Genomic DNA, 12,406 nt, shown 5'->3' with positions numbered 1-12,406 from the left:
GTAAGGTCAAGAATTGACAGCTTTATTCACTGTGCAAAATATGACTGTAATTTAAAAAACATCTTCAAATGGTTCTGTAGGTGCCCAGTTGTTTTCCTTGAAAAATGAGAAAAAGGTTTCTAATGGCTGATGTTAAATTTGAAATTTCTATGCACTTCTTGTTTTAAAGTGTCCTAAACTTCTGTTATTTTAAAATAATAAAACAGTTAAAAGTGTAATGTTGTTTTCTAAAATCAAATAAACGCAGTCATCCTCAGTCCGATGAAGGTTTGTAAAAGTGTTTTCTATGAACAACCCAAGCCTTCGGGCTCATCTGCTGTGCAGGCATTCAGCATTGCTTATGTTCAGTGACAAAGGCAGTGAATGGGAGTGAGAGCTTTAATTCAGGTGTTCAACTACAGGACCTGGCTTAGCAGCCAGCCCTCAGCTCTTCCTTGGGGCTTGCATCTTCTATTCTGCTCATGTTTAGAACTTTCCACAAATCCAGCAGTTACACTAACAATGCTGAATTAGCAAAGGTATCCTGCCAAAAATGAAGTATCTTACAAAACTCAGGAAAAAGTAGAACATAACTTTAAAATAGGTGTTCATTTTCTCAGTGGAAATAAATTTGTTTCAGCAATTGGGTCTCCTTTTAGCATGTTTCATTTATAGTTTCATTGATTCAGATAATTTCTTTTGCAATCCAATCCTTTCTGGCCCCTCTCCATGCATAGTTTCCATTATTTTCTCCAAACAGTTTAAGTTCCAATGTGAGCTTTCAGTGTTATTTAATATGCAGCTCACAGAATGCATGGATTGTTTCTAATGTTTACTGAGAGCCCAGTTGGTTCTTCCTGACCAACTCTGGTCCTAAAGAGGAGCAAAACCAAGGCATTCTTTTACACATGCAAGATGGTTTTTTTATATCTCTGCATGTTGATTGCATCCAGCCACTTAAGGCTTTTTTTTTGTTCTACTGCTGTAGTTGTAGTCAGCCACTCTGCTGTGATTTATCAACCAGGCTGTCACAGATGGCTTTGTACTGCTTAATTAAGGATAATTTCTCTCTATGGAATTTGATTTGTCTTCTTACTAGTCTTTCAAAACCAAACAGTGCAATCTTTTTATTCTTGTGTGGGAGAAGTTCTCCAAAATACACTCTTCTGCATTTCTACACCATCAATCCCAAATCTTACATCCCTTTAAAAATATGTGAGAATGTGTGATTAAAAGCACAGGTCTGATGTACAGACTTTTTAAAGTAAACAAGCTGTGCTCCTGAGTGATGTCTTGTGCTTCAATCTGAACATGCACCCAAACCCTAATTTACAATTGAGAAGCTGCCTCCAGAATCCCTTTCAGGATAAAAATTTTCAAAATAGGTGACTAAATTTAGGCTTAGAAGTCTATATGTGGATATTTGAGAAGGTTAGAAGTGACAGATTGCTCTGAAGTTGGTATTCAGCTACAGTTTGTAGAAAACTTGAAATATTCTAGTGAGATGGAAGAGACAAGGTTTAATTAGCATTGTAAAGTGTGTAATTTTCACAGCTCTTTGTCTCTCCACCCCCCTTTCTGAAGCTAAATCAGGCAGTCTAGCTCTAGCTATATTTACTTCAGTCTTTTGCATTCTCTGCTTCGCTGACTTTAAACAATGTCAGTTTGTGAGCAGTGAAGGGAAAACTCAGATATGGGAAGACTTATGCTGAAACACAGAGAATAACTCTTGGAGGGATTACATGGAGCTCTGAGCAGTGAAATGAATGCTCTCAGATCTCTGAACTCCCTGTGACACCAACAATGACTGTGCACAGTCACGAGAGCCAGAACCCAAGGAAGTGTCCCTGCATGGCACTGAGCACTTGGGCAAACACAGGAAGCTTTTGTTTGGCTTTCCCTGAGTAGATTTTGGCATGGCACATCGTGAGCATGGGCTGTCCTTGGGCAGCTGTGTGCTGGTGTGCTGTGGGGCAGTGCCACTCAGAAGGGACAGGAGCCTTTCTTTGCTCTGTGCCATTGGACCGATGGATCTGCACAGGGGAGCCTGTGCTCACACGGACACATTTCCTCGGCTCTTTATCATCTTCCCATGATACGTGCTGTGTATGACAGTGGAAAATCCCTTCCTAGAGTAAATGTATGCCCCCCTTTTAGCCTGACTTGTTGTCAAGGGTAGCCATCACACACAACTGTGCTTTGAGATGTGTGATTTGTCCGCAGAGTCCACTGGCCCTTGCTCCTGGATTCTCTGGTGGGGGGAAATGTTTGTTGTTCCGATCCGCTCAGCCGCACTCTGCCTGCTCTGCTTGCATGGGCAGGTACCTGTGCGAGCTGGAACAGCTGTGCTTCAGACAAACAGAACTATGCAAATCCTCAGCCTGATTAACACTGCCTAAAGGTGTGTCCAGCAGGAAAGACAAAAACCAGCTGGAAATTCAAATAGTTGCTTCCAAGAGGAAACTGCTGTCAAAAAAATGCAGTGGACATGTACTTGAGTAGTGATAAATTAAAATAGAGGATTTTTTTTTTTCATTCTCCATTCCCCCCCTTTTTAAATGGGAATGAGAACTGGAATTTTGTGTAAGACATACCCTAAGATACAACTGCCTCCTGTTTTTATTTTCTCAGTGGTTGTGTTGTGCTTTTCCCTGAACTGATGTAATAAGAAATGCATGATCCCCATGTGTGATTGGTTTGTCTATTACCCTGTAACACCAATTCTGAGAGGAGCAGCCATGTTCCTTGTATTTGATAGACGACCTCTGTTTGTGTGGTACTTGGTTCTTCATAGTCATGAAATCCTTGGAATCTCTACAGCCATGGAATGTAACCCACCCTCTCAACATCTTTTGGTGTATGAGTCATAAAATAATATTCCTGCTTGTCTTTAGGGAGGCCAGGCATTTAGTGTGTCTCCTCTGTGTCAAGCTTTCTAACAAAGAACTTCTCCAAAATTTCACTTGATAGAAGAAGAAACTCTTTGCTTGTAAAAGAAATTTGTTTGATTGAAAGGAGAGATTAATTATTTGAAAACTTGTGGATCTTCCTGCATTCTACTGGGTATGTGTATCTGTAGGTAGTGTAAGGGTTTGAAAATATCAAGAACACTAAAGGAAAAATGAATGTCACATAGTTGAGGAAGGAAGAGATTCTTGCCTTGTGAATCAGGAATGAGTTCCAGAAGGAGCAGTGGTATCCCATGGATACTGCAGCTGATAGACATGAGACACCTTTACTTTTGTGTTTGTAAAAAATACTGTTTACAGACAAATGTTCAGGACTATTGTATGAAAAGTAAAGTTGAGCTCAGGGGGTATGGGAGTGCTTGCTACCTTCCCCTGCTACATTACATTTCCCAGAACAATCTAGAAAACATTGATTTAAATACATTAATAGTTAATACCACAATGCTCACACTCTGTCAGATTTATCTTTCTCTTAGATATCTGAGCCAGCTTTGGGAAAAGTACAACTGGTTCCTGCTCTCATGCCCTCCAGGTTACTGTTTATAATTATGTCCTTCCACTCTTTTTGGTATTTCATTAAACAGGAGACCTACAAGAATTGTGATAAAAGCCTTATGGCTATGCTGTGCAGTTTTGAAGTGCTTTCTTGCATTTGTATCTTGAAAATAGCAAGAGTTGTTGGGGATGGGAGCAGAGTCTCTCTGCTTACAGATGCTTGCAAGGAGGGCTATTTTTTTTTTACTGTATTAAAACTAAAAGAAACAAAGACCCCCAAATAAACCAACAGTACAAAGCTCCATGTATTCCCAGTTCTCAGTGACAATTTATATTGCATTAAAAATATTGCTATTCACCATTAACTCAAAATTATAAATGTAGCTACATTTTAACTAATCAAACATATTTAAAGATATATATATATATATATATACAGCAATTTTTTTCATTTTCAATCTTGATATACAATTACTTTAACATCAAATAACATAACCTTTATCTAGTTCAATAAATGTGACATTGTACACCTGTTTGCAGGAATATTTAACTCCAGATATAAGTACAGATTTATAGCTATTTCTAATTGTAATCAGATGCAAATCAATATGCTCCCCTCACTACATTTTAATTGAAGTACAATAATCTGTAGTTTTAAGGAAATACAGGATTTCAGTGAGACAAAACTTGTATTTCTGGTTTTTTTCAGTCATAAATGGGAGTACTGCAGTGCTGTGGAATTTTTCTTGCTAGTGTTTTAGCTGGTAGACTAAACATGCTTTGACAGAGTGACGTTGCATGAATATTTCAGCTTTATTACCAGTTTATGTCGTCTGTATATTTTTTTTTTTTCTACAATGCAGTCTTTTGCTTGTGTTGTGTACTGTAAAATAGGAATTAAGGGCACATCAGGACTTTTTCTCTGCCTTGCTAGCTATGAGTTGTTAGTATTTTATCTAAGGCACCATGACTTTCTTTTTACTTCTTACTAGAGTGCCACTGTTGATCTTGTAATTTCTCTTGTCCTTCCTCCCACCTTCTCTAGGTTTTGTCTCTGTGTTCCTGAGGTATCTTTTAGGATTCTAGAAGGTGTACCTGCCTGATTAGAAGGAAAATAAAAATTAAGATGTGGGGTTCGTTTTCCTCTCCCCACTCCTCTTGTCTTCCCCCTGGAGCATTCCCCAGCCTCTTCTGTGGTTGTGCTAGGAGTCCTCAAACTGCCCAGTCTGGGGCCAGACTTGGCAGAGTGCAAAACAGCAAACTAGAAAAACACAGCAGGGTAGTCCTGGAGAATTCACATCATCTGGGACAGCAAGCAGATTTAAAAAGATGTGGGAACAATCTGTCTGTTCCTGTTACATCTTTATAGGGTGAGTCCTTTTCATTTTAATCCCTGGTTGCTGTATTTCAGGAGGCAGTGGAAACACTCAGCATCCAAGAAAAAGGCAGCTGTCTCCTCTCTGTGCGCTCCTTGCCACAGGTCCCTACCACTTCTCTTGTCTGAGTGCTCATGTTAATGCAGTAAATCAATTTATTGAAAAATTAATTCCTTGAAGAAGAAAAGAAAAAAAGAAACTATCTTCAGTACATGCAGTTCCTGGATGATGTAGTCATGTGAAAGCAAAAAAAATCTGTAGGTCTGTTAAGAAATTTGAGTTTCATCATCTGATTAATGGTTTTCCTAGATTTCTTCATTTGCAATGCAGGTACATAAGAGAAGCTTCCTTTCTGCCCTTCCCAAACTTTGTCATCACTATGAGCTATGTGATTCTTAACCAGCAGAAAGAAGGGGGATAATCTGGATAATTTTGCTTGGACATCTAATGAGTTTTTATTGTGGGGTTTTTTTTTGTAGTGGTATTTGTTTGTTTTGCTTCATGCATTGTTTTTTGAGTTTGTTTTTTTTCAACCCTGAATCACAAATCTTATCATCACTCAGTAAAATTTGTATTTGTGAGTCTGGTTGGGCTAATGTAGAAGAGTTTGCTGTACATCATTTAGAAACATGTCCAACTCTACAAGTAAAATTTAATATTCTGGTTACCAGGGGGCTACAGAGTAGGATTGATACTTCTTACTGATGATGTGAAGTAAGTGTGCGGTGTCCACAGAAATCAGAGCAACCAGGGAATATTTACAGTGATTGGGCAGTAATTCACCTGCAAGCCAATGTTCCTTTTCAGTGTTTCATGTCCTCTGTGTGGAGCAAACTGTCTTGCTAAGACTGAGTCTGAAAAGCAGTGGCTGCTGCAGTCCAGGATGGGACTTGAAAGAGCAGATTATGATTCAAAACATAGGGCTATTATTCATTGCGCTTTCGTATTTTGAACTCAATGGGGGAATGTCAAGCATCTATGAATATAAATGTGGAAAAGTTCCGTAACATCTGCTACTAATTTCTGCCAGATGAAAGTGGTAATTATGATGAATTTTTTTTTTGTTGATGATGCTGATACATTGGCCTAAATAAATTCACTTGCAGATTCTGAATATCTAATTGAAAATACATGATTGTATCACCAAATTGTTGACTTAGTTCTCATTTAAATTTTAAATTTGTTTTCATTTGCTGGAGAGTTTATGGCTTGCTGTTTTAGTGCAAAAATATTGCAATGAAATCAGGCATTTTTAATGCATTAAATTAAAAGAATGGTTAGAGATTCTGTATTTGTGCAGTTGGATTTTAGGATTGGATTATATTATTCAGTTTTTTTAAGTGCTACAATAACTTTGTTAAAATAACCTTGTGTCTTTCAAACAAACCAGACTTCACTGAGGCTTTGACCTTGTCTGCTGTCACAGTGCAAACCCTTGCTATTATGGGTGGTGCTCTTGCATCTTGCTTTTTGCTGCACTGTTGTGGAGTGCTTATGACATCTAAGGACAGTGACCAAGTGGCAGGAAAGCTGTTAAATCATTCAATGCTCAGTGGTGCTTTCTGTCCTGTGAAGGATTTGTCTGGAGACAACACAGCGTGGACACAAAATATGGTAATTTTCTAGATTCTTGAGAGTGCACCACAGTTCCTGTTTCATAAGGATGCCTGGGATAAGAGACTAAAACATTTAAACTGTACATGAAAGAAGCATAGCTCATCTTTGTGTTACAGAGAGATGCTTGTTCCGTCCTTGTTTTCTTAGATATGGGTGATTTTTCATAAAGAACTTCTGAGTTCTCCTGTTTGTGTTCTTATGGCCCCAGTGGAAACTGGGTTTTGGAAATTGATAGTGTGATGGACAAGACTTGGCTGGACCTGGTATGATGCTGTATTCATAAAGGGTTTGTCTTGCTACTCCTCTGTGTCCTTTGTACGTGCATGTATGAACACTTAAACAGCACAAGGATTTTGAACTCGTGGGCACCTGAGATCGTTACAAAATTGAGAAGTCTTACCAGGAGGGAACTCACTTGGGTACAGTTTCACTGATGACTTTCAGAATTGGTCTCTGTTGCCATCTTGATAAAACACAGGCTACAGACAGCTGCCTTTTCTGTGTTTTAGCCTAGTTCTGGTTCCTGTCCAATATACAGGTTATCTGATGGCTTTCAGCAGTACCTGTGGTTGTAATAGAACGGTACCTGAGCTGAACTGCTGGAAGTCTCTCTGTAGAAACCACAGGGGAGCTGACTTGCTGACAGCATTATAAACACTTCCGGCAGAACATATGCAGGTGTCAGTGATGCTGGCAGAGTGAACTTGGCTGCTTGGAAGAGCCCTCTTTGGGCTCCATGGGTATGGAGGAGGAGCTGAGGAAGTGAGGGACTTCCCTCCCACTCAGCAGGATGAAGGGACACTCCTGGTGCTTGGAGGAGCGGGTGGCAGGGGCTCGTATTACCTGGGGGGAATGAGGTGAGGTGATGGGTCAGCTATACAGAGGCTGAGTCAGTCAGAACCACCTGGATTGAAGAGAGGCATGAGGTGAGATTCTTGATGCACAGAGCATGCTGTTACAAGGTTGTTTGTAAATATCATTGGCTAAGGGATAGTAATATAACAATGTGTACTTGTTTTTAATTTTGAAAAAAGGAACAAAACTGATGAAAATCCAGTAGTAAGGAATCAAAGGCAATTTAGGTGTCACAGGATGTTCACTTTTGTTTGAGTAGCATCTGAAAGAGAAAATTTAAATGTCTTGCAACAGACAGATTAGTCTCACAGCCTTTGTGTGACTACTCATCAAATCTGGAATACAATTCCAGAGCTGTAAATGTAAATTGGCTCGTGTTTTGATACCATATCTGGGGATCGTGATATAGATTACCTGGGGTACTATCTTGTGATATTTGTATTGCAGTAGTGTATCTCAACATGTGAATATTTTGTAGCAGATGTATGAATTTGCACAGGAACCTGATGAGTCTTGAATATTTTATGTAACAGAATATATTTAAAAACACAGCAATATTGTCTCTTTCTATGAGTAATTATAATATTAATAAGAGATACTTCCACATAGTCAGTGTTAATAAAAATGTACATTTTCAGAAGAACATAAGTTGTGCCAGAATAACAATTGTGTGACATGGATAAATAGAATTTTTATGAAGCAGGTTGTGCACAGCAAAGCTGATGGGGCAGTCTGTTTCACTTTAAGAATTACTATGTGATGAGAGAAGGTAGGCAAGAAAAGAGGCAAACAGGCCAGGACCTTGTTATAATATTTTGTGTAATGGCTCCCTCTTTATATATTTCAAATGGATGTTAAGCTTGACTCAGCATAAAGACTCCCACATGGAGCCTTCTGTATGTAGGACTGATGCAGTGTAAACCAAAGACTGGCCTTTCCCCCCAGTCCCCTTTAATACCCAAACTAATTGGCAGATTGAGAAGGTTTTCCTTATTTATTTTGATAGAGCTTTGAATAAAATGTCAACACATTTTTATTTGCTTGAAATGTCATGCATCTTACTTTCCAATTTTCCCTTGCTATCTAAGGGCAGTTCCTTGGATAATGTAATTTCTTTATTAAAATGTATGAAAGAGTTGTTTACATTCAGGACTGTTTCATATTTCATCTAGTCTAGTTTGCAAATGTAAACAGGAACATTGAATCTTGCTTGTTTTGTTTTCTGTTTCATTGTTGTTGGAGCATCTCTTGAGATTCAAGTAAAATACTTTATGAAAATACCTGTGAGTTCCTAGCTAGGTATAAATTTAAACTACTTTTAAAAGCAGCTCAGCCAGGATTGATCCGGATGGGAACAGCATAAAAGCAAAATGATTTAACAAAGATTCACTGAACTACTTAGTTTGAGTAGCATCTAAACGTTCGTATTTGTTAATATAGCCTTTTCACATATTTGTTAATGTAGACAAGAGATTTCAAAGAGGATTGCAATTAAAAGCAGTTGTTGCTGTTGATACACCTTAATTGCCCAGACTTTTTGAGTGTTAAATCCTTATTGGCTAGCAGCATTCTCAGCTGCTCTGTAGCTAACATGGAGATCCTGCTTCCTTGTGTTCTAGTTCTTCAGGAAAAAGAAAAATACCTGAGGTTTCTTCTGATGAGATCCAAGTGGAACCCAAACCTTGTAGCTTCCATGAGTGGGAACTGTAACTGGAAATCTGAAGTTTAAGAGTCAAAAGAGTGCTAGACCACAGATTATCATATTTCTATGACTCAGGTGTTTTGAAATGGTTTATTGTATGATGAATTGCTGTGCCAAGGTGCCGTGGAGCATGAGTGGTTCATAATGGTCAGTGTTGTAAGCAAAGCCACTAAACAATACACAATCATGGAAGGAAGAAGTAAGTTCATTATTGCAAATTAGCAAAGCTGAGGTGACTTTGCTGTGGAAAGCTTAAAAAACTTCAACACAGAATGTCAAGGATTTTTGGAATTTTTAAAAACATCCTTCTTAAAAGCCAAATGCTATGTCAGTGCATTTGAAATGCTGCTCTTCTGAGCTACTCAAATTTTGTAGGCTGGACTAGAATATAAACGTAGAATTTTAAACAACCTTAGCTTTGCTCTGATGGACTGTAGCAGCTCGCCACAGTCTGAGGCCTCCCTGGTGTGGCGAGGCTGATGTCACCATAATAACTCAGTTCTTTGAATGACATTAAGTATCATTAAACATGTTTACCCCTAGCTCTTGTGTGAAGGCTTTTAGTCTGCCCCCCTCATGAGAACGTGTCTTGCAGCGTCACCTAACTCGCTGTGTGTGGGAGGTTCTGTGTGTAGCTCTGGTGCGTGTGAAAGCCCAGCTCCTCCTGAGCTGTGCCTTGCCTTGCACAGAGCTGGGTCTTGCTGCTGGCTGTGATATCCTGAGTGCACGGGACTTTGAGCCCCTGCATTAGGTACCACTTCAAAGCACTGTTGGGTTGTGAAGTTTGGTACTATGGCCCTTGTTTTGCACATGGCCATCTGGGCATCATGGTACTAAGGGATTTATCTTGGTACTAAAGTACACATCTCATCACTAAGATGGCAACAGAAAAGGAGATTGTTTCATGGCTCTCTTCAGTGTGATCACAGCTTTAAATCTTTGGATCACAATATCCCTAAACAAATCTACTGAACTTTTCACAGACCTGTATCTGGTATTTCTAACATGGTAGCATTAGATACCATGGAGGTGAAAACTGAAAAATATCAGATAGAATTTAAGATATCTGAAGCTACGACTTTCTTGTGGACATGTGAGAAATAAAGGCGGCATTATCACCCAGCTGTAGCTCCAAGCCAAAGGCACATATACTTTCTGAAGCTCAATGTGCCTTCAGGTTTGCATACTACACCCTGCTTTTATCAGCTTTATTTTGCATTACAGAAAGCTGCTGATGGATCACTCCTGAGATCTCTGCCAGTCCACAGAGCAGTGTCTGAGGTGTGACATGGAAGCCGAAATGCTCTGGGCTGCTGTGGAGCTATCCTTGGTGCTGTACAAGGCCTCTGAAGGGTGCCTGTAGATCTGTTCCCTTCAGCCTTCCTCATGGAGACGCGCAGAGGGAATGGTACCGCTGGCACTCGGACAACAAAGGGGCTGCTCAGGCTGTGTCCTGCAAACAGCCCAGACAAGCCACTGCAATTTAGACTTCATTGCTCTTGCACTTCATATTTCTTTAGAGAGTATTTCGGGTGATTTGATGCTTCTTCTAGCTCTTGCCTGCAGGCCCTTTGCTGTCACTAACCCTAAGTTTGTGGAAATAGCATAGCACTGAAAATTGTTAAAGCTTTATGAGAGCAAAAGGCTTTCCTGTATTTCAGTAGGGTGTAAAGAAAAGTCTTCTGTGTAATGTCAAGGATTTCAGAATGGGGTATAAACCCAAAAGTCGGTTTACCAGGAGAAACACTAAAGAAATCTGCAGGATGAGTTTCTGACAGAAGAACATGCAGGTTTGATATTATTTTGACAATGAGAACTGAAGACTATGCAATAGGGAGCCATTTTTCATCAGCAAGAGTAAGCTGAATTTAAAATTGTATTCATAATTGTCATAGTTTCAATTTTAAAGAATGCCTGTCAAAATGCATAGCAAAATTAATTATAAGGAAATAACTGTACTACAAATTATAGTTTCTGTTATTATAAATTTCTCAATAATTTTGGATTGCAGACAAGTAAGTGAGAACCAACTAGTTTCTTATAAAAAATAGATTACAAGGAAAAACCCATCAAAGACTGACTTTGAGGACTTGCTCAAGTGGATATAAGGTAAAATGCTGTAGAAGAACACATAGTGGCAGTGTGTATATATTGTGCTATAAGGTTGTCATCAGTTTTGTCTAAAGTTCTTTCTTTCTGTCCCATTTTTCCTTCAATAATGTGCAAGAATGTTTTTTTTTTCATTGTCATGACAGTAAGAGTGAGCCTCATTGCATTAATACCATCATCTGAACTATAAATGCGCAACAAACCATTGCAGGAGTCAGTGTAAAACTGAGCTTTAAGCAAGTTTTATGGGTTTATTGGTAATTTCTGGAGCAATATTATTGAAGTATCTATAGCAGTAGGTCTTCTGCAGTAAATGCCATAAAATATTGAGGGAGGGGGAAGCACATTGTCCTGATCACTGAGATGTGATCCACTTGTCTTGTGGTAAAACTCAGAGGCTCTTTGGACTTTCAGACACTGTAATGGAGTAGTATTAAATTGCTTCTGGTAGTAAAAGATAATGATCTCTCACAGTGGGTTGACCAGAAGTTTTGAAAATTATAATCCAGGGTTTCTATCTGAAAACTGATAAGCAGTTTAGAGTTTAAGTGTGGTTGAAGACAATAGGGCCATGGATTTTAAACACTTGTTGTTTTTTTGAAACAGAAACCTTGGAATTGGAATTCCAGACCCTGGAATTGCTTCTTGTAATTTTTTTTCTTTCTTCTCTCAGCCTTAAAAGGCTTTTTTCCTTATTTTAGAAACAGAATACTTTACGTCTTTAATTGTAAGATTCTTTGTAGGTTATGTTCTTTACTGACTTAGAAAAATAACTTTACAACAATATTCTGAGGCAATCTAAAAGCCTGGGTCTGCAGTGCCACATGTATAATGGTGTATATGGCACCAGTAAGACATTTGCAGCCACTCTTTCAGTCCTTTTTACTGTTGTATTGATTATATACAACTTCAAAGCAGTGAAACGGGATCAAGGTAGCACAGTGCCTCACTACACAATGAAGTACTTTGTTTACAGGGCCCTCAAGGAATGCTCCCATCACTCAGGAGCCCCTGATCTCCTGGCATGTAATTTCCATTAGGTTACGTAAGCTGGCTTCACGCCATGCTAGCCTACTTAGGACAACTCCATCAGGGCTGCCACGCTGGAGGGTGGAGAAAAACAATCCTACATGATAGTTGGTCTGTTTATTCTTTCCTTGTTTGCTTGGAGTTGAGTGGTGTAGGTAACTCAGGCCAGAGGTCTGCGTGACTTGCTGTGTTCTGTGTGGGACTTGACCTCCAAGGGGAAATCAACAGTCATGAAATGGAGAATTATGGAAAACCTTGCAAAGGAGAGCTTTCAT

This window comes from Pyrgilauda ruficollis, unplaced genomic scaffold, assembly GCF_017590135.1.
Source record: "Pyrgilauda ruficollis isolate IOZ18807 unplaced genomic scaffold, ASM1759013v1 scaffold98, whole genome shotgun sequence".
Lineage (NCBI taxonomy): Eukaryota > Metazoa > Chordata > Aves > Passeriformes > Passeridae > Pyrgilauda > Pyrgilauda ruficollis.
The sequence above is the reverse complement of the archived record's forward strand: the minus strand, read 5'-3'. Positions refer to the sequence as shown.